The 19363-nt window shown below is 44.8% G+C and overlaps 1 long non-coding RNA gene across 2 annotated transcripts in view; it reads right to left on the minus strand.

Annotated features, from left to right (window-relative positions):
- Positions 1-3681: 3681 nt before the first annotated feature.
- Positions 3682-19363, minus strand: part of LOC140470839 (uncharacterized) — a 38516-nt gene continuing 22834 nt past the window's right edge. Inside the window, exons 5-7 of one of the 2 annotated variants that reach the window (XR_011956740.1) lie at positions 19064-19145; positions 18302-18868; positions 3682-4505 (exon numbers count right to left, since the gene is read on the minus strand). This is a non-coding gene — a long non-coding RNA (uncharacterized lncRNA). The remainder of the gene's footprint in view (positions 4506-18301; positions 18869-19063; positions 19146-19363) is intronic. The other variant, XR_011956739.1, reaches the window with a different exon arrangement.

Consider the following 19363-nt stretch of genomic DNA (forward strand, 5'->3'; position numbering starts at 1 on the left):
CTTGAATAATAGGACATTTGCCACCCTCCACTCTTCTGTGACGTCACCTGTGACTAAATATCAGTCAGGTCCCCTGCAATTTGTTCTCCAGCCTGTTGCAGTGAGGACCTAGAAGTTGGACAAACTAACAGATATAAGTGTAGAAAAGTCTCCTGGCCCTAACGGACTGATTCTGAGGGGACGCTTGGTAATTTTCTAAACTTAGCTGGACTCTGGGTCAGTTCTGCAGATTGGAAAACAGCAAATGTGATGCCACTGTTTACAAAGGGAGATAGAGAAAACAAATGGGGAATTATAGGCCAGTTAGCTTAACATACGCAGTGGCAACATGCTCGAGTCTATTATCAAGGAAGAAATAGCAAGGCATCTCGATAGAAATTGTCCCAATTGCCAGGCACAGCAAGTCATGCTTAATTAATCTTCTAGAATACTATGAAGACATTATAAGTACCCTGAACAATATGGACCAAGTAGATGTGATGTCTAGATTTCCAAAAGGCATTCGACAAGGTGCCGTGCAAAAGGCTGCAGCATGAGATGAAGGTGCACGGCATTACAGGCAATCCATTAGCATGGATAGAGGGTTAGTTAACTAACAGGAAGCAAAGAGTGGGGAAATTTGAATGCTTTTCTGGTTGGCAATCAATGACTAGTGGTGTGCATCAGGGATCAGTGTTAGGACCGCAATTGTTTACAATTTACACAATGGTGTGGAGTTGGGGACCACATGTAGTGGGTTAAGGTTTGCAGCTGACAAACGTTTAGAGACATATGTTCAAGTGTGTGGATGAAGGTCTGGCAGATGGAGTACAATGTTGCTAAATGTGAAGTCGTCATCCATTTTAGTAGCAATAATAGTAAAAAGGACTTATTTGAACAGTAAAAATTTGCAGTAAGCTACTGTGCAGTGGGACTTAGGTTTCCTTGAGCATAAATCGCAGAAGACGGGTCTGCGGATGCAACTGGTAAATACCAAGGTAAATGGAATATCATCCTTTATTGGTGGAGGAATTGAGTTTAAAAGTGGAGAAAATATGTTGTGGCTGTATAGGGTGCTGGTGAGGTCACATCTAGCGTGCTGCGTGCAGTTTTGGTCTCCTTACTTGAGAAAGGAGGTACTGACACTAAAGGGGGGTGCAGAGTAAGCTCACTAGGTTCTTGAGTTGAGGGCGTTGCTTTAAGAGGAGAGACTTAGTAGGCTGGGATTATTATCATTGGAATTTAGAAGAGTGGAGAGGGGCGGTTGGGTGGGGGAGGAATTTTACAGAAACATATAAAATTATGAAGGGAATAGATGAGATTGAAGCAGGAAGAAAGTTGCCACTGGCGGGTGAACCTATAACAAGGGGGCATTGACTCAAAATTAAGGGGAGCAGATTTAGGACTGAATTGAGAAGGAGTTTCTTCACCGAGAGGGTTGTGAGTTTGTAGAATTCCCTCCCCAGTGAAGTACTTGAGGTTTCCTCATTGAATGTTTTGAAAGCTAAGATAATGTTTTGAAGAGTAAAGGAATTCAGGGTTATGGTGAGAGGCTGGGTAAGTAGAGCTGAGGCTGGGAAAAGATCAGCCATGATCTTATAGAACGGCAGAGCAGGCTCAAAGGGCCAGATGGCCAACTCTTACTCCAGATTCTTATGTTTGTAATTCTTAGTGGTCAATCATCCCAAACCTAGAACATCACTGCAGGAGTTTCTCAGGTTAGTATCCTTGGCCCAACCACTCTGAGCTGCCTCAATGACTTTACGTTTGAATGAAAGTCCAAGTTGGTACTCTGATTACACAATATGTAGCACCATTTTAGACATCTCAGGCACACAAACAACCCTGTCCTAACACTGTAAAAGATGATCAGTCACATGGAACACGTTTTGTGTAACAGGACATCTCAAGGTCCTTCAGGAGAGTTTGCAAAATAAACATTGGGCACCGACACATTGAATGGTATTCCCTTGAATGACAAAAAGTTTGATTGCAAGGCAAGTTTTGAACAAATATTAACAAGGAGAGAGGCAGACTGGTTGAGGGATGGAATATCAGAACTTCCTGCTCAGGCAAGGCTATAATGGAATAATGACAGTCAGAGATGCTAAAGTGGGCAGAATTAGTGGAATGCAGAATTAGAGGAAGTGCAGGTAATAGAGGCAGGGAGCAACACAGCCCAAAATGCAGATATCAGAGTTATGGACTGGATATTATCGTGAGCAAGAGGAATTTTTGCAATTTTTAACTGGAGCAAATTTCTGCTCATGGAAGCAGTACCTTAGTGGTATTGTCAGCAGACTATTAACCTAGGGACCCAGATCATATGTGGAGGATCTGGTTTTAAATTCTACTATGACGGATGAGTTGAATGAAAATCTGGAATTGATTGTTGGAAAATCCCACCTTGTATACTGAAGTCCTTTTAAAGGAAGGAAACAGTGTCCATACCCAGTCTTCTGTATGTGATTCTCGATCTGCAGTGATGTGGTTGGCTTTTAACTGCCATGGATGAGCGAGTGATGCCCACATCCTGTGAATCAATAAAACATCCAGTGCTGTCGAATACAAAGTCTGATAATTTAGCAACAGTGGAATAATGGAGACATTGGGTTGTCTGATGAGATAGAGTTGGGTAATGTCAGCGGACATGTGAACACTAATGCTGAGCCTTTGGATGAGCACACCTCATGGTGTCATGTGGTTGAGAATAGCAGGAGCCAGGTATAGGGTCCTCCCTTGGGGATTAACAACTTCTAGATTTTTGGAAAGTAAATGAGATCGCGTTGGTCTTCACTGGTTGGATGATGATGGTGGAATTCAAGTGACAGGGACCTTACCAGATGACAGCAAGAACTGTTAACAATATCAGTGAATGGGAGGAGGTTGGAATCTCGGCAATTGAGTGGGAAAATGGTCAAGAGACGAGAAGTTGATTCCGATCGACACTAGGAGTTCCCAAAGTAGGAGAGGACCTGGAGGAAGTTGAGTATTCAGGACTCAGACAAAGTGGAACTTCAGAGACAGTTTCAGGGAAAGGAGGGACATGGAAGAGACAGCTGCTCAGATTATCTCAATCTGAATAACAAAGAAGCTCAGTGAGCTCCTTACAAGATGGAGGAGAGAGAAAGGGAACCTTTTCAAAAGGAAGTGCTAAGAAAATTAGAAAGTGTTAGCAAGTTGGGTGTTTACTACAAATTTGATATAATTGACTTTTTAATTCCTTTACAAACACCTGTAACCAAGCTAGAATTTCCACAAGGTCATTGAAAAAGACTACAATGAATCAAATTGGGTGCTGAATTAGATCAACATCAAATTCCAACTTCTTCAGTTATGGAAGTTACTCTGGCAGTTATGTAGTTAACTTAGTGTTGTAATGAATCCCAGGTATCATATTACAGGGCTCCAGTAACAGTGATAGGTTTACCAAATCCCTGGTAAATGAGCAAATGCTGACATTGATGTTGTAATGTGATAGGTTAAGTGTGATGGAGGGAACCAGTGTGGCAGACGGTGATTACTTTAGAAAGATAAAGCAAGCTAGCATGATTGGTTATGCTAATGTTATCCAATAAGCGCAGGAAGAACAACTGTATAAGTTGCAGGAGAACAAAGAGCCTGTGGGGAGACAGGGAAGACATTTCACTGGCTCCCACAGCTTTGATTTTGCAAGATTAAAGTTTAATTTTGTGAAGGATTTTCTGTGTCTCCTGGTAATTTTTAATAAAACATTGAATGAGTGATTCTTCCACAATACAGCCAGAGGGAGATCACTTCAATGAGCACTTAGAAATAGGTTTGTTACAATGTGTGTAATACAAAGTGCATTTATTTCCGTCATCCCGAATCGTCATCCCTTTAACTGAGCTGGAGTTCATTAACTTCAGCAGAAACCTGCCCCAGTGAATATCATTCAGTTATCAATTACAAAAATAATTAAGATCTTTGACATAGCTCCACATCAGGTGGGCCTATGAAGCAGGGAAATGTTCACGATAAAAACCAGGCTCTATCATTTCTCATTAATACGCTGGTGTTTCAGCAGCTTGGATTTCACAATGAATCTCTTCCCACAGTTAGTGCAGCAGAACAGCCTCTAACTTCCGAGAGATCGCTGGTGTTTTATGAGAAAATCCTTTCCCGTAGCGTGAGCAGGTCTCTCCCCAGTGTGGATCTGCTGGTGTTTAATGAGGTAGGATGATTGCTTGAACCCACACTCACAGTGAGAGCACATGCAGGGTCTCTCATCACAGTGAGGATGTTGTTGGAATATCAGTGCCCCAGAGTTTTTAAAGCACCTCCCATATTGTGAGCATTTCAAAGGTCTGTTTTCTGTGTGAACTTGCTGGGGTTTCAGCAGGGTCGATGATTGAGTGAATCCTTTCCCACCCTTGGAACAGATGAATGGGCTTTCCTCAGTGTGGCTGTATTTATATTGCGACAGGGCAGATGATCTGCTGAAGACTTGTCCACATGTACAGCACACGTACGGTTTCTCCCCCACTGTGAACGGTGCTTTTTTCCTGCAAAACCCAATGATATTTAGACAACAATAAACTTGGCAGATTGGGAAGTGATGTCTCATTTTAAGTCTCCTCATTGCAAATAGTCTTCTTCCCATACCCTGTGAAATTCATTGAAAACAAAAGGCAAATCAAGTGAGAACCCAGAAAAAGATGATGTTTAAAACCATCAGATGCAACTCAACCCAGCAGTCTGCTGTCACCATTCAGTGAGATCAGAGCTGATCCAATAATCTTCAGCTCTATTTTCCTGCCTTATGCCCCCACCCGTGAATCCCTTACTAATTGAAAATCTATTTATCTCAGCCTTGGACACACTGAGCAGCACAGCCTTTACAGGCCACTGCAGTATTCAGTACCCGAAGAGAAGGAATTCCTCCACATCTGTTTTTACTAGGTGATTCCTTACTCTGAGATTATGTCCTCAAGTCCTCAACTCTCAAATAAGTAGTAACAATCTCCCTGAATCTACAATGTCAAGCTCCTCCGAATCTTTCCATTAGGTCTTGACTCATTCTTCTAAACTTCAATGAGTACAGAAGCAGTCTGCTCAAACTCCTCTCCTGAGAAATTCCTCCCATATCCGGGATCAATCTCCTGAAAACTCTATGAACTGGCTTTCCCAAAACAAAAGGACAAAAGCTATTCACAGGATTCCAAATGTGATCTGTCTCATGTCTTATACAGTTTTAAGATAACTTCCATTTTTCTTCCCATTCCCTTTAAATAAAAGCCAACTGACTATTTCCCTTCCTGAATACCCACTGAACTTGGATGCTAGTTTTTCATCTTTCAAGCAGAAGCACCCACAATTCCATGCTGCAGCTTTCTGCCGAGGTTTTCCCTCATTAAATACTATTCACTTCTCCTTGTCTTCCTGCCAAAATGCATATATTTTCCCACATTATATTCCACAGTGCTGGAAGGAGGATGACGAGAATGAGAATGGTTTTATCGACCATATCTTGACCATAACCTCCCAAACCAGCCACTTCCTCCACCACGAAGGACCAGGGAGCATGGATATAACCAGCACTCTCTTGGAGATCCCTCCAATTCGCAGAGCATCCCAACATCCAGTGCTGGATGAATAGAAATTGCTTCCAACATAATCAAGAATTTGGGAGCAGAGTCATAGAGGTGTACAGCATGGAAACAGACCCTTCTGTCCAACCCATCCATGCCGACTACATATCCCAACCCAATCTATTCCCACCATTCCAGCGCCCGGCCCATATCCCTCCAAACTCTTCCTATTCATATATCCATCCAAATGCCTATTACATGTTGCAATTGTACCAGCCTCCACCACATCCTCTGGCAGCTCTTTCCATACACGTACTACCCTCTGTGAAAACGTTGCCCCTTTAGGTATCTTTTATATCTTTTCCCCTCTCACCCTAAACCTCTAGTTATGGACTCCCCGACCCCAGGGAAAAGACTTTTTCTATTTATCCTATCCATGCCCCTCATAATTTTGTAAGCCTCTATAAGGTCACCCCTCAGTCTCCGACGCTCCAGGGAAAACAGCCCCAGCCTGTTCAGCCTCTCCCTACAGCTCAAGTCCTCCAACCCTGGCAACATCCTTGTAAATCTTTTCTGAACCCTTTCAATTTTCAATCTTTCTGACAGGAAGGAGACCAGAATTGCACGCAATGTTCCAACAGTGGCTGAACCAAAGTCATCACTGTCTGCAACATGACCTCCCAACTCATGTACTCCATACTCTGACCAATAAAGGAATGCATACCAAACGCCTTCTTCACTATCCTATCTACCTGCGACTCCACTTTCAAGGAGCTATGAACCTGCACTCCAAGGTCTCTTTGTTCAGCAATACTCCCTAGGATCTTACCATTAAGTGTACAAGTTCTGCTAAGATTTGCTATTCCAAACTGCAGCACCTCGCATTTATCTGAATTAATATCCATCTGCCACTTCTCAGCCCGTTGGCCCATCTGGTCCAGATCCTGTTGTAATCTGAGGTAACACTCTTTGCTGTCCACTACACCTCCAATTTTGATGTCATCTGCAAACTTAGTAACTGTACCTCTTATGCTCACATCCAAATAATTTATGTAAATGACAAAACATAGAGGGCCCAACACTGATCCTTGTGGCACTCCACTGGTCACAGGCCTACAGTCTGAAAAACAACCTTCCACCACCATCCTCTATCTTCTACCTTTGAGCCAGTTCTGTATTCAAATGGCTAGTTCTCCCTGTATTCCATGAGATCTAACATTGCTAATCAGTCTCCCATGGGGAACCTTATCAATCACCTTACTGAAGTCCATATAGATCACATCTATTGCTCTGCCCTCATCAATCTTCTTTGTTACCTCTTCAAAAAACTCAATCAAGTTTGTGAGACATGATTTCCCACACACAAAGCCATGTTGACTATCCCGAATCAGTCCTTGCCTTTCCAAATACATGTACATCCTGTCCCTCAGGAATACCTCCAACAACTTGCCCACCACTGAGGTCAGGCCCACCGGTCTATAGTTCCCTGGCTTGTCTTTACTGCCCTTCTTAAACAGTGGCACCACGTTTGCCAACCTCCAGTCTTCCGGCACCACCCCTGTGAATATTGATGATACAAATAACTCAGCTAGAGGCCCAGCAATCCCTTCTCTAGCTTCTCAGAGTTCTCGGGTACATCTGATCAGATCCTGGGGAGTTATCCACCTTTAACTGTTTCAAGACATCCAGCACTTCCGCCTCTGTAATCTGGACATTTTGCAAGATGTCACCATACATTGCCCTACAGTCTATATCTTCCATATCCTTTTCCTGATGCAAAATATTCATTTAGTATCTCACCCATTTTCTGTGGCTCCACACAAAGGCCGACTTGCTGGTCTTTGTGGGGCCCTATTCTCTCCCTAGTCCTTAATATGTTTGTAAAACCCCTTTGGATTCTCCTTAATTCTATTTGCCAAACTACCTCATGTCCGTGTTTTGCCTTCCTGATTTCCCTCTTAAGTATATTCCTATTTTCTTTATACTCTTATAAGTATTCACTTGATCTATCCTGTCTGTACCTGACATATGCTTCCTTCTTTTTCTTAACTAAATCCTCAATTTCTTTACTCATCCAGCATTCTCTATACCTACCAGCCTTCCCTTTCACCCTGACAGGAATATACTTTCTCTGGATTCTTGTTATCTCATTTCTGAAGGCTTCCCATTTTCCAGCCGTCCTTTTACCTGCGAACATCTGCCTCCAATCAGCTTTTGAAAGTCCTTGCCTAATACCGTCAAAATTGGCCTTTCTCCAATTTCGAACTTCAACTTTTAGATCTGGTCTATCCTTTCCCATCACTATTTTAAAACAAATAGAATTATGGTCGCTGGCCCCAAAGTGATCCCCCACTGTCAACTCAGTCACCTACCCTGCCTTATTTCCCAAAAGTAGGTCAAGTTTTGCACCTTCTCTCGTAGGTACATCCACAGACTGAATGAGAAAATTGTCTTGTACACACTTAAGAAATTCCTCTCCATCTAAACCTTTAACACTATGGCAGTCCTGGTCGATGTTTGGAAAGTTAAAATCCCCTACCATAACTACCCTATTATTCTTTCAGATAGATGAGATCTCCTGACAAGTTTGTTTCTCAATTTCCCTCTGACTATTGGGGGGGGGTTCTATAATACAATCCCAATAAGGTGATCATCCCTTTCTTATTTCTCAGTTCCACCTGTTCGAGAGAGATGTGTGGAATGACTTTGATATGAAAAGGGTGGAAAAGGTTGCTAGTTTTCAGTCTGAGACAGATAAACGTTTTGTTCAACAAAGGTATTCAGTGATATGGGCAAAAGGCTGAACTCCACACAGCAGCCATGAGTTCATTCAATAGTAGAACGGCTGAAAGGCCTACTCCTGATCCTTTGTTCACTGAAAGCTGCAGACCTCAGTCCCTGTTACAGACTTCCTAACCCCAACTGTCACCCCCCCCCCCAGGTAACTACCTGAACCAGGCTCTTCCCAACAACACACTTGGAGACCAGCTTTCAGCCACAGAGCCACTTTCTCACCGTGACATTCTATTTCCATTTCAGTAACGTGGCCTGACTCCAACATAGTCTCAGTGCCAGGTGCTGAAATCTCATCCAGTCCTTTGTAACCTCGAGACTGGATGACCCTAACACACTCCTGATCCACCTCCCACTTTCAACCTCCCTGTAACCTTCAGCTCATCCTAACACCCTGCTGCCCGTGTGCTCACTCACACTGAGTTTTGTTCTCCCCACCCTGAGCTCACTGACCTGGAGAGGTCACAAATTGAGGAAAAGCAACATTTTAACAAATTTCTTGTCCTTCTTTTCAAATCCTTCTATGATAGTGATTATTCCCATCTCTAATCTCTGCCAGCCACACAATCTTTCAAGATATCTGCACTTAACTTAATTTTGGCTTGAGCATGGTGAATTAATCTCCCCAACAACAGTGGATGTTCTTTCAGTATGAAATGTTTAAAAATCAAATTAAGCACCAAGTCATTGAAATGGAGGGGCCAGACCAGGCGAAGTGTCATGATTGCATTATGTCAGAGCAGGTGGACCCCATTGTGGTTCATAGGGAATACAACCATAACAAGTGTTGGTTGAGGGATTCCAGCTCAGATTGTTGAGCTGAAGTCTGATCTCTGAACACTGCCACACATCAGGCAGGGGCAAGAGTTACTGAGATGCTCTGTTTCAGGAGGCAATCACACCCCTTAGATTAACTACCTCAAATCAATCAATGGTCAGGGACAAAAGGGTGTGACTATGAGTGATGCAGATAGAGGAAACCAAAGGGTAGTCCTAAATGAGCCTCAGCCCTTCAGCTTATCAAACAGGTTTGAGATTCTTGCTCCCTGTGCGGATGAGTGTGTGAGGTCTGTAGGGAGGATGACCAAACTGACCACAGCACTGTGGGAGAGGGAGCCATTCAAGAGGAAGGAGAAAAGAGAGTCCCAAAGGCAGATTTGCCTGCCTGGTGCCTGGCTTCACGCTGCAGAGGAACGATCCAGTAGTCAATATAGAGAGTATGAGGGAAGAAGTTCTGCTGAAGGAATACGTGCAGCTCAAGGATAAATTGAAAAAACAGAATTTAAAAATCTCTGGATTACTACCTGAGCCATAACATCAGCAAGATTATAACAGTAAGATATGTGGGGTTGAACGATTGGTGTGGGACAAACAGGAGGTTTGAATTTACTGGACATTGGAGTCAGTACTGGGGAAGGATGAAACTGTTCTGATGGGACAGGTTACACGTGAATGATGCTGAGGCCACAGTCATGGAGAATGGCGTAATGAGGGCCTATATATTGGACTTTAAACTAAAACATGGGGGTTGTTTTTCAGCTGCGTGCAAAATTATGGAAAAGTCAAAATGGGGAAGTGCTCAGCACAGCTAAAAGTTTCCACAACAAGAAATAGGACAGAAAGGATCAGGAATCTAATTTCAAGCACAGCAGGTAAGGGGACACCTATGAGAAGAGGGACAATTAATGCGGGGCTGAGGGACTTGTAACTAAATACACATGGTCTACAGAACAAGGTAAATCAGCTGGTACGCCAGATTGAGCTTGGCATTCACAATGTTGTAGATATCAGAGAAAAGGCTGCAGGGGATTCAGGGCTGTTAACTAATTATCCAAGCTATCGAAAAGGCAATGGCAGAGTCGGAGGGGCTGCTTTGTTAGCAAGAAATAAAATTAAATTGACAGCAAGAAGCGAAATAGAGTCAAAAGGTGTAGAATCTGTGAGGGTAGAGATCAGGAACCACAAAGGGAAAAAGACCCCGATGGAATGTGTGTACAAGCCATTAGCCATTGTCACGGTGTGGGGGAGAAAATAAATCAGGAGATTATAAAAGCATGTAAAGAACTGTTGCAATAATCATGGGGGACTTCAATATGTAGGTGAGCTGGGAAAAACAAGTCCTCAAGAAAACATGGAATTATCTGAGAAATTTGTTTGGACCAGTTTGTGATAGAGCCCACTCTATCACAAGTAATTGCAACAAGTAATTCTGTATTTAGTGATGAATAACGAGGGAGACTTGATTAGGGAGCTCAAAGTGAAGGAACTTCTCGGAGGCAGTGGCCATAACATAATAGAGTTCACCCTGCAGCTTGAGAGGGAGAAGATTAAATCAGATGTAAGGGATTACAATTGAGTAAAGGTAACTACAAAGACATGTGGGTAGAGTTGGCCAGAGTTGATTGGAAGGAAGAGCCGACCAGCGAAGATCGTGGAGCAGCGATGGCAGGAGTTTCTGGGTTAATTCAGGAGACACTGCAGAAATTCATCCCAAGGAAGAAGAAACATACTAAGGGGAGGATGAGACAACCCTGGTTGACATGAGAAGTCAGAGCATAAAGGCAACAGAAGCAGCACATAGTGTGGTAAAGATTAGTGGAAGCCAGAATATTGGGAAGTCTTTTTAAAAAACAGCAAATAAAAGATGGGGGCGGGAAAGAGGTGAAATATGAGAGTAAGCAAGTTACTAATGTAAAAGAGGGCTGCACGCCCTTTTGGATATCAAAAGGTTACGGAGAGACAAGAGTAGACATTGGACAGTTTGAAAACAATGCTGGAAAAGTAGTAATGGGGAACCACGGCATGACAGAGGATCTGAAGAGGTACTTTCCATCCGTTTTTAACCAGCAACCGACCAGAACTTCAAGGGAGACGTGGAGACAGAAGTGAGTGCATTGGCCATCGGTCAGGGGAAGATGCTGAGAAGCTGTAGGTGGATAAATCACCGGATGGACTACACTCCAGATAACTGAAGGAGACAGCAGAGTAGATTGGCGAGGCATTGGTGATGATCTTTCAGAAAGCACTGGAGTCAAGCAGGGTCCCAGATGACTGGAAAATGGCTAATGCAACACGTGTTTAAGCAAGGAGGGAGGCGGAGGCAGGAAACTATAGGCTACGTAGCTAGAACATAGTCATTCCTAAGGTTTGAGAATCCCTTGTATAGAATGAGGCTGCAGAGTCCTTGAAAGTGCATGGTAAAATAGGGCCGAGTCAGCACAGCTTTGTTAAGGATAGGTCTTCCCTGACAAATCTGTTTGAATTCTTTGAGGAAGTAACAAGCAAGTTAGACAACACAGAGCCAGTGGATGTAATCGATTTGCATTTCCAGAAAGCTTTTGATAAGGTACCACACAGCAGGCTGCTAAATAAGGGAAAGGCAGAGAATTCGCTGCCTGGCAGAAGGTAGAGAGTTGGGATAAAATGTTTTTTTACAGAATGGCAGCTGGTGACTCATGGACTTCCACAGGAGTCAGTGTTGGGACCACAACTGTTCATGTTATGCCTCTAATGATCTGGACAAAGGAACTCACGGCATTGTTACCACGTTTGCACATGGGATAAATGTCGGTGGAGGGGCAGGTAGTGCTGAGGAGGTGTGGAGGGTGTAGAAGGATTTGGACAGGCAGCAAGAGTGGATGAAGAAGTGACAGATGGAATACAATGTGGGAAATTGTGAGGTTATGCACTCTGGTAGAAGGAATAAAATGTTGATAATTATCTGAACAGGGAAAGGCTTCAGAAATCTCAAAGGTAAGGGACTTTGGGAGTCCTGGTTCAGGAATTCTCCTCCGGTTAACTGGCAGGTTCAGTTGGCAGTTTGGAAGGTATTTTAACATTTATTTCAAGGAGGCTACAATACAAGAGCAGAGATGTACTGCTGAGCCTCTATCAGCTCTGGTCAGACTGCATTTGGAATATTGTGAGCAGCTTTGGGCCCACTATCTCGAGAAGGATGTGCTTGTGTTGGAGGGAGCCCAGAGTACATTTACAAGAATGATCGCAGGATGAAGGACTTGTCAGAAAAACAGCAATTGAGGATAACTCTGGGTCTGTATTCAATAGATTCTAGAATTATGAGGGGGATATAGGAAGGATAGAAAGACAGGTAAAAAAGAAGGCAGAATGGTGTTTTTAATTAAGGAAAACATTGCTGCTCTAACTAGAGAAAATATTTCTGAAAAAGATCATCCAGTGAAAATATCTGGGTTAAAATAAGAAAGGGATAATCACCATGATGGGACTGTACTATAGGCCCCCCAACAGTCAGAAGGAAACTGAGGAACAAGTATACACAGATTTCAGATATATGTAAGAATATAAAGACTGTAAGAATAGGTTTTTACAAACATTGTCTGGAAGTACCATTGTGTTAAAGCCTTGGATGGAGAAGAGAATTTTAAAATTCGAAGAAAATTTCTTCGTCAACATGTAAATGTTCAGCAAGAAGGAGCTTCACGTTCCAGGATACAAATGCTACAGGAAGCTTAGAAAGTGGGGGCAAGAGAGGAGGGGAATGGCAGTTTTGATAAGGGATAGCATTACTACTGTACTTAGGGACGATATTCCTGGAAATATATCCAGGAAGTTATTTGGATGGTACTGAGAAATAAGGAAGGGATGGTCATCTTATTAGGATTGTATTATAGACTCCCTGATAATCATCAAGAAATTCAGAAACAAATTTGTAAGGAGATTTCAGTTCTCTGTAAGAATAATACGGTGGATATGGTAGGGGATTTTAACATTACAAATGTAGACAGGGACTGTCATAGTATTAAGGGTTTAGAAGGAGAGGAATTTATTAAGTGTGTACAAGGAAAGTTTCTGATTTAGTATGTGGATGTTCCGACTAGAGAAGGTGCAAAATTTGACCTACTCCTGGGAAATAAGGCAGGGCAGGTGACTGAGGTGTCAGTGGGGGAAGCACTTTGGAGCAAGCAACCGTAAATCTGTTTGTTTTTAAATAGTGATGGAAAAGGATAGAACGGGTCTTAAAGCTGAAGTTCAAAATTGGAGGAAGGCTAATTTGACAGCATTAGGCAAGAAATTTCAAAAGCCGATTGGGGGCAGATGTTGGAGGTAAAGTGAAGGCTGGAAAATGGGAAGCCTTCAAAATGCGATAACAAGAGTCCAGAGTTAGTATATTCCCGTTTGGTTGAAAGGAGAGGCAGGTAGGTGTAGGGAATGCTGGAAGACGAGAGAAATTGAGGTTTTGGTTAAGAAAAAATGAAGCATATGTCAGGTATAGACAGAAGAAATTGAGTGAATCCTTAGAGTATAAAGGTAGAAGGAGTATCCTTGAGAAAAATCCCAAGGACAAAAAGGGGTCATGAGATTGCTTTGGCAAATAGAAGTAAGGAGAATGCAAAGAGTTTTTAGAAATAGATTTAAGGACAAAAGAGTATCGAAGGAGAGAATAGGGCCACTCAAAGATCAACAAGGCACCTGATGCGTGGAGCTGTGGGAGATGGGGAGAATACTAAATGAGTATTTTGCATCAGTGTTCACTGTGAAGGAGGACATGGAAGATAATAGAATGTGAGAAAATAGATAGTGATATCTTGAAAAATGTCTATATTACAAAGGAGAAAGTGCTGGATGTCTTGAAATGCATAAAAGTGGATAAATCCCCAAGACCTAATCAGGTGCACCCTCTAACTCTGTGGGAAGGTGGGGAAGTGATAGTTTTTTTTATCATTGATAGTCGCAGGTGAGGTGCTGGATGACTGGAAGATTGTTAATGTCGTGCCACTATTTAAGAAAGGTGGTAAGGAAAAGCCAGCGAACTATAGACCGGTAAGCCTGATGTCAGTGGTGGGCAAGATGTTGGAGGGAATCCTGAGAGACCGGATTGACATACATTTGGTAAGGCAAGGACTGATTAGGGATAGTCAGCATGGCTTTGTGTGTGGGAAAACGTGTGTCATGAACTTGAATGAGTTGCTTTGAAGAAGGAACAAAGAGGATTGATGAGGTCAGAGTGGTGGATATGATCTATATGGCCTTCATTAAGGCGTTCGACGAGGTTCTTCAAGGTTAGCAAGGTTAGATCTTATGGAATACAGGGAAGGTAGCCAATTGGATGCAGAACTTGCTCAATGGTAGAAGACAGGAGTGGTGGTGGAGGAGAGATTCTTTTCAGACTGGAGGCCTGTGACCAGTGGTGTGCCACCATTATCAGTGTTGGATCCACTGCTTTTCATCATTTATGTGAATGATTTGGATTTGAACACAGTAGGTATAGTTAATAAGTTTGCAGATGACACCAAAATTGGACAGCAATGAAGTTTCCTTCAAAGTACAACAGGGTCTTGATCACATGGGCCAATGGGCTGAGGAATGGCAGATGGAGATTTATTCAGATAAATCTGAGGTCCTACATTTTGGAAAGGCAAATCAGGACAGGACTTAATGGTAAGATCGTGGGGAGTGTTGCTGACCAAAGAGACCTTGGAATGCAGGTTCATAGCTACTTGAAAGGGGAGTCGCAGGTAGATAGGATAGTGAAGAAGGCGTTTGGTACGTTTTCTTCATTGGTCAGTGCATCGAGTATAGGAGTTAGGAGGTCATGTTGTGGCTGTGCAGGTCATTGGTGAGGCCAATTTTGGAATCGTAATTGCAATACTCATCTCCTTCGTATTGGAAGGATATTGTGAAATGTTGAAGGGTTCAGAAAAGATTTACAAGGAATTTGTCAGGGTTGGAGGATTTGAGCTATAGAGAGAGGCTGAACAGGCTAGGGTTGACCACATAGAGGTTTATAAGATGATGAGGGACAATGTCTCTTCCCTGAGGTGGGGGAGTACAAAACTGGAGGCGTAGGTTTAAAGTAAATGGGGAAAAATTTAAAATGAACCTAAGCAGCAACCTTTTTCATGCATAAGATGGTACGAGTAAGGAATGGGCTACCAGAGGAAGTGGAGGAGGCAGGTACAATTACAACATTTAAAAGGCATCTGGATGGGGACATGAATAGGAAGGGTTCAAATGGAGGATACTGGATTAGTGGTGCTGGAAGAGCACAGCAGTTCAGGCAGCATCCAACGAGCAGCAAAATCGACATTTCGGGCAAAAGCCCTTCATCAGGAATAAAGGCAGTGAGCCTGAAGCATGGAGAGATAAGCGAGAGGAGGGTGGGGGTGGGGAGAGAGTAGCATAGAGTACAATGGGTGAGTGAGGGAGGAGATGAAGGTGATAGGTCAAGGAGGAGAGGGTGGAGTGGATAGGTGGAAAAGAAGATAGGCAGGTCGGACAAGTCCGGACAAGTCAAGGAGACAGTTGCTGAGCTGGAAGTTTGAAACTAGGATGAGGTGGGGGAAGGGGAAATGAGGAAGCTGTTGAAGTCCACATTGATGCCCTGGGGTTGAAGTGTTCCGAGGCGGAAGATGAGGCGTACTTCCTCCAGGCGTCTGGTGGTGAGGGAGCGGCAGTGAAGGAGGCCCAGGACCTCCATGTCCTCGGCAGAGTGGGAGGGGGAGTTGTAATGTTGGGCCACGGGGCGGTTTGGTTGATTGGTGCGGGTGTCTCGGAGATGTTCCCTAAAGCGCTCTGCTAGGAGGCGCCCAGTCTCCCCAATGTAGAGGAGACCACATCGGGAGCAACGGATACAATAAATGATATTAGTGGATGTGCAGGTGAAACTTTGATGGATGTGGAAGGCTCCTATAGGGCCTTGGATAGAGGTGAGGGAGGAGGTGTGGGCACAGGTTTTACAGTTCCTGCGGTGGCAGGGGAAAGTGCCAGAATGGGAGGGTGGGTCGTAGGGGGGTGTGGACCTGACCAGGTAGTCACGGAGGGAACGGTCTTTGCGGAAGGCGGAAAGGGGTGGGGAGGGAAATATATCCCTGGTGGTGGGGTCTTTTTGGGGGTGGCGGAAATGTTGGCGGATGATTTGGTTGATGCAAAGGTTTGTAGGGTGGAAGGTGAGCACCAGGGGCGTTCTGACCTTGTTACGGTTGGAGGGGTGGGGTCTGAGGGCGGAGGTGCGGGATGTGGACGAGATGCGTTGGAGGGCATCTTTAACCACGTGGAAAGTGAAATTGCTGTCTCTGAAGAAGGAGGCCATCTGGTGTGTCCTATGGTGGAACTGGTCCTCCTGGGAGCAGATACGGCGGAGGCGGAGAAATTGGGAATACAGGATGGCATTTTTGCAAGAGATAGGGTGGGAAGAGGTGTAATCCAGGTAGCTATGGGAGTCAGTGGGTTTGTAAAAAATGTCAGTGTCAAATCAGTCGTCACTAATGGAGATGGAGAGGTCCAGGAAGGGGAGCGAGGTGTCAGAGATGGTTCAGTTAAACTTAAGGTCAGGGTGGAATGTGTTGGTGAAGTTGATGAATTGCTCAACCTCCTCGCGGGAGCACGAGGTGGCGCCAATGCAGTCATCAATGTAGCGGAGGAAGAGGTGGGGAGTGGTGCCAGTGTAATTACGGAAGATCAACTGTTCTATATAGCCAACAAAGAGACAGGCATAGCTGGGGCCCATACGTGTGCCCATGGCTACGCCTTTGGTCTGGAGGAAGTGGGAGGATTCAAAGGAGAAATTGTTAAGGGTGAGGACCAGTTCAGCTAAACGAATGAGAGTGTCAGTGGAAGGGTACTGTTGGGGACGTCTAGAGAGGAAAAAACGGAGGGCTTGGAGGCCCTGGTATGGCGAATGGAGGTGTAGAGGGATTGGATATCCATGGTGAAGATAAGGCGTTGGGGGCCGAGGAAACGGAAGTCTTGGAGGAGGTGGAGGGTGTGAGTGGTGTCTCGAACGTATGTGGGGAGTTCCTGGACTAGGGGGGATAGGACAGTGTCAAGGTAGGTAGAGATGAGTTCAGTGGGGCAGGAGCATGCTGAGACAATGGGTGGGCCAGGGTGGTCAGGCTTGTGGATCTTGGGAAGGAGGTAGAACCGGGCAGTGCGGGGTTCCCGGACTATGAGGTTGGAAGCTGTGGGTGGGAGATCTCCTGAGGTGATGAGGTTCTGTGTGGTCTGGGAGATGATGGTTTGGTGATGGGGGGTGGGGTCATGGTCGAGGGAGCAGTAGGAAGAGGTGTCCTCGAGTTGGCGTTTGGCTTCAGCGGTGTCGAGGTCAGTGCGCCAGACTACCACTGCGCCCCCTTTATCCGCTGGCTTAATGGTGAGGTTGGGATTGGAGCAGAGGGATTGGAGGGCTGCACGTTGTGAGGGTGAGAGGTTGGAGTGGGGGAGGGGGGACGACAGGTTGAGACGGTTAATGTCCCGGCGGCAGTTGGAAATGAAGAGGTTGAGGGCAGGTAATAGGCCAGCATGGGGTGTCCAGGTGGATGCAGTGTGTTGGAGGTGGGTGAAGGGGTCCTCAGAAGGTGGGCGGGAGTCCTGATTGTGAAAGTAAGCTCGGAGGCGGAGGCGACGGAAGAATTGTTTGATGTCACATCGTGTGTTAAATTCATTGGTGCGTGGACGGAGGGGGATGAAGGTGAGTCCTTTGCTGAGGACTGATCGTTCGTCCTCAGTGAGTGGGAGGTCTGGAGGGATGGTGAAAACTCGGCAGGGCCGGGAGCTGGGATCTGGTGTGGGTGTGGAGCTGGGAGTGGGGTCGGAGCCAGTACCTGGAGTGGGTGTGATGGTGGGGGGAATGGGGGTGGAGGCATGAGCTGGGGTAATGTTGCCCTCGGGGTTCTGGGGTGTGGGGATAGTGACAGTGGGGTCTGTGGGGGGCGTGTCAGCAGAATGCAGGTGAGTGGCGCTGGTGGAGGCAGAAGTGGTGGTTATCATGGCAGTAGGGTTGGCGGAAGTCACTGAGCGTGTGGCATCAGCGATGATGTGTGGGCCGGAAGTGGCTGTGGGAGCGGCCATGATGTGGGCGGATGTGACATCATCACTCAGCGTGGGGGTGGTAGCTGCGTCAGCCGCATGGCTAATGGCGTTTCCGAGGCCAGGGGAATCTTCTGGAATGTTTGAGGAGCGCTGGTTATGGAGGTGGGTGGATAAAAGTTTGTTGTACTTACAGTTTTTGATGTTTGAGATGGAATTGAAATACTGTTTGTTGAGAGTATGAATTCTCTTGAGGATGTAGTACAGAGTGGATCCTTTGCAATTCTGAGAGAGTGTGGCCCTCAGCTGAGGCAGGGCTGACTGGAGAGAGGTTAGGTGCCGGCGCATTGCTGCAAGCGTGGAGCGGAGGATCTTGAAGGAGAACTGTTGCTGGTGTTTTTGAATCTGTAGTCTGTACTGTTTGTCCTGTTCGGGTCCGAACTCTGCTGGTTTAAAGGTGGTCTGGAGTCCGTGTGGGGTGAGTTGGTTACGGAGGCATGCACTGAGGAAGCAAATGTGGCTGTTGTACCGAGTTTGTTTCACAACATGGTTGAAGAGCTTCAGAGCAGAGGAAATGACCTGGGAGTTGCAGTGGGAGAGGGACTCCCTGAGATTCTTGTAGAGAGAGGAGGAAAACTTCTTCAATGGATGTGGGTCAAGTGCTGGCAAATCGGACTAGATTAGTTTCTGACATCTGGTTGGCATGGATGAGTAGGACCAAAGAGTCTGCTTCAGTGCTGTACATCTTGATGACTCAATGGCTGTGAATGATAACATTTATTGGAAATGGGATGATGTGAATTGAGAATGGAGAGGGATAAAAAAAGTTATAATTGCTTGGTAGTATTTGACTATTCTTGTGAAAACTTCTCTCTAGAAATTGAGTTCCATTTTATCTTATTCAACTGTTGTGTGACTGTGGAAAGTATGTTTTCAGTCTGACAGCGATAACATACCTGCTGTTTGTTAGAAGGAACTGATCACACTTGGTTTCGTACCAAGAGAATGTTACATTGTCTTGCTCCTTCTTGTAATTGTCTGGAGGAAGAAAGAAGAGCCATCTTTTGTCAATCAACATTGAAAGGTTTGATACTGTCAAACTCACTTCATTTAATACTCATTTTATAATCATGAGGCTGTGTTTCTTTCAAACCAGCATTTCAAACAGAACTACAGGTCTGGCTCCATTCTTGGCCCGAGTTGCTCTTTGTCTGGTGATTGTAACAAAAGAAATCTGTACCAATTCACTGAGAACC

Source organism: Chiloscyllium punctatum, chromosome 52 (genome assembly GCF_047496795.1).
Source record: "Chiloscyllium punctatum isolate Juve2018m chromosome 52, sChiPun1.3, whole genome shotgun sequence".
NCBI classification, from domain to species: Eukaryota; Metazoa; Chordata; class Chondrichthyes; order Orectolobiformes; family Hemiscylliidae; genus Chiloscyllium; species Chiloscyllium punctatum.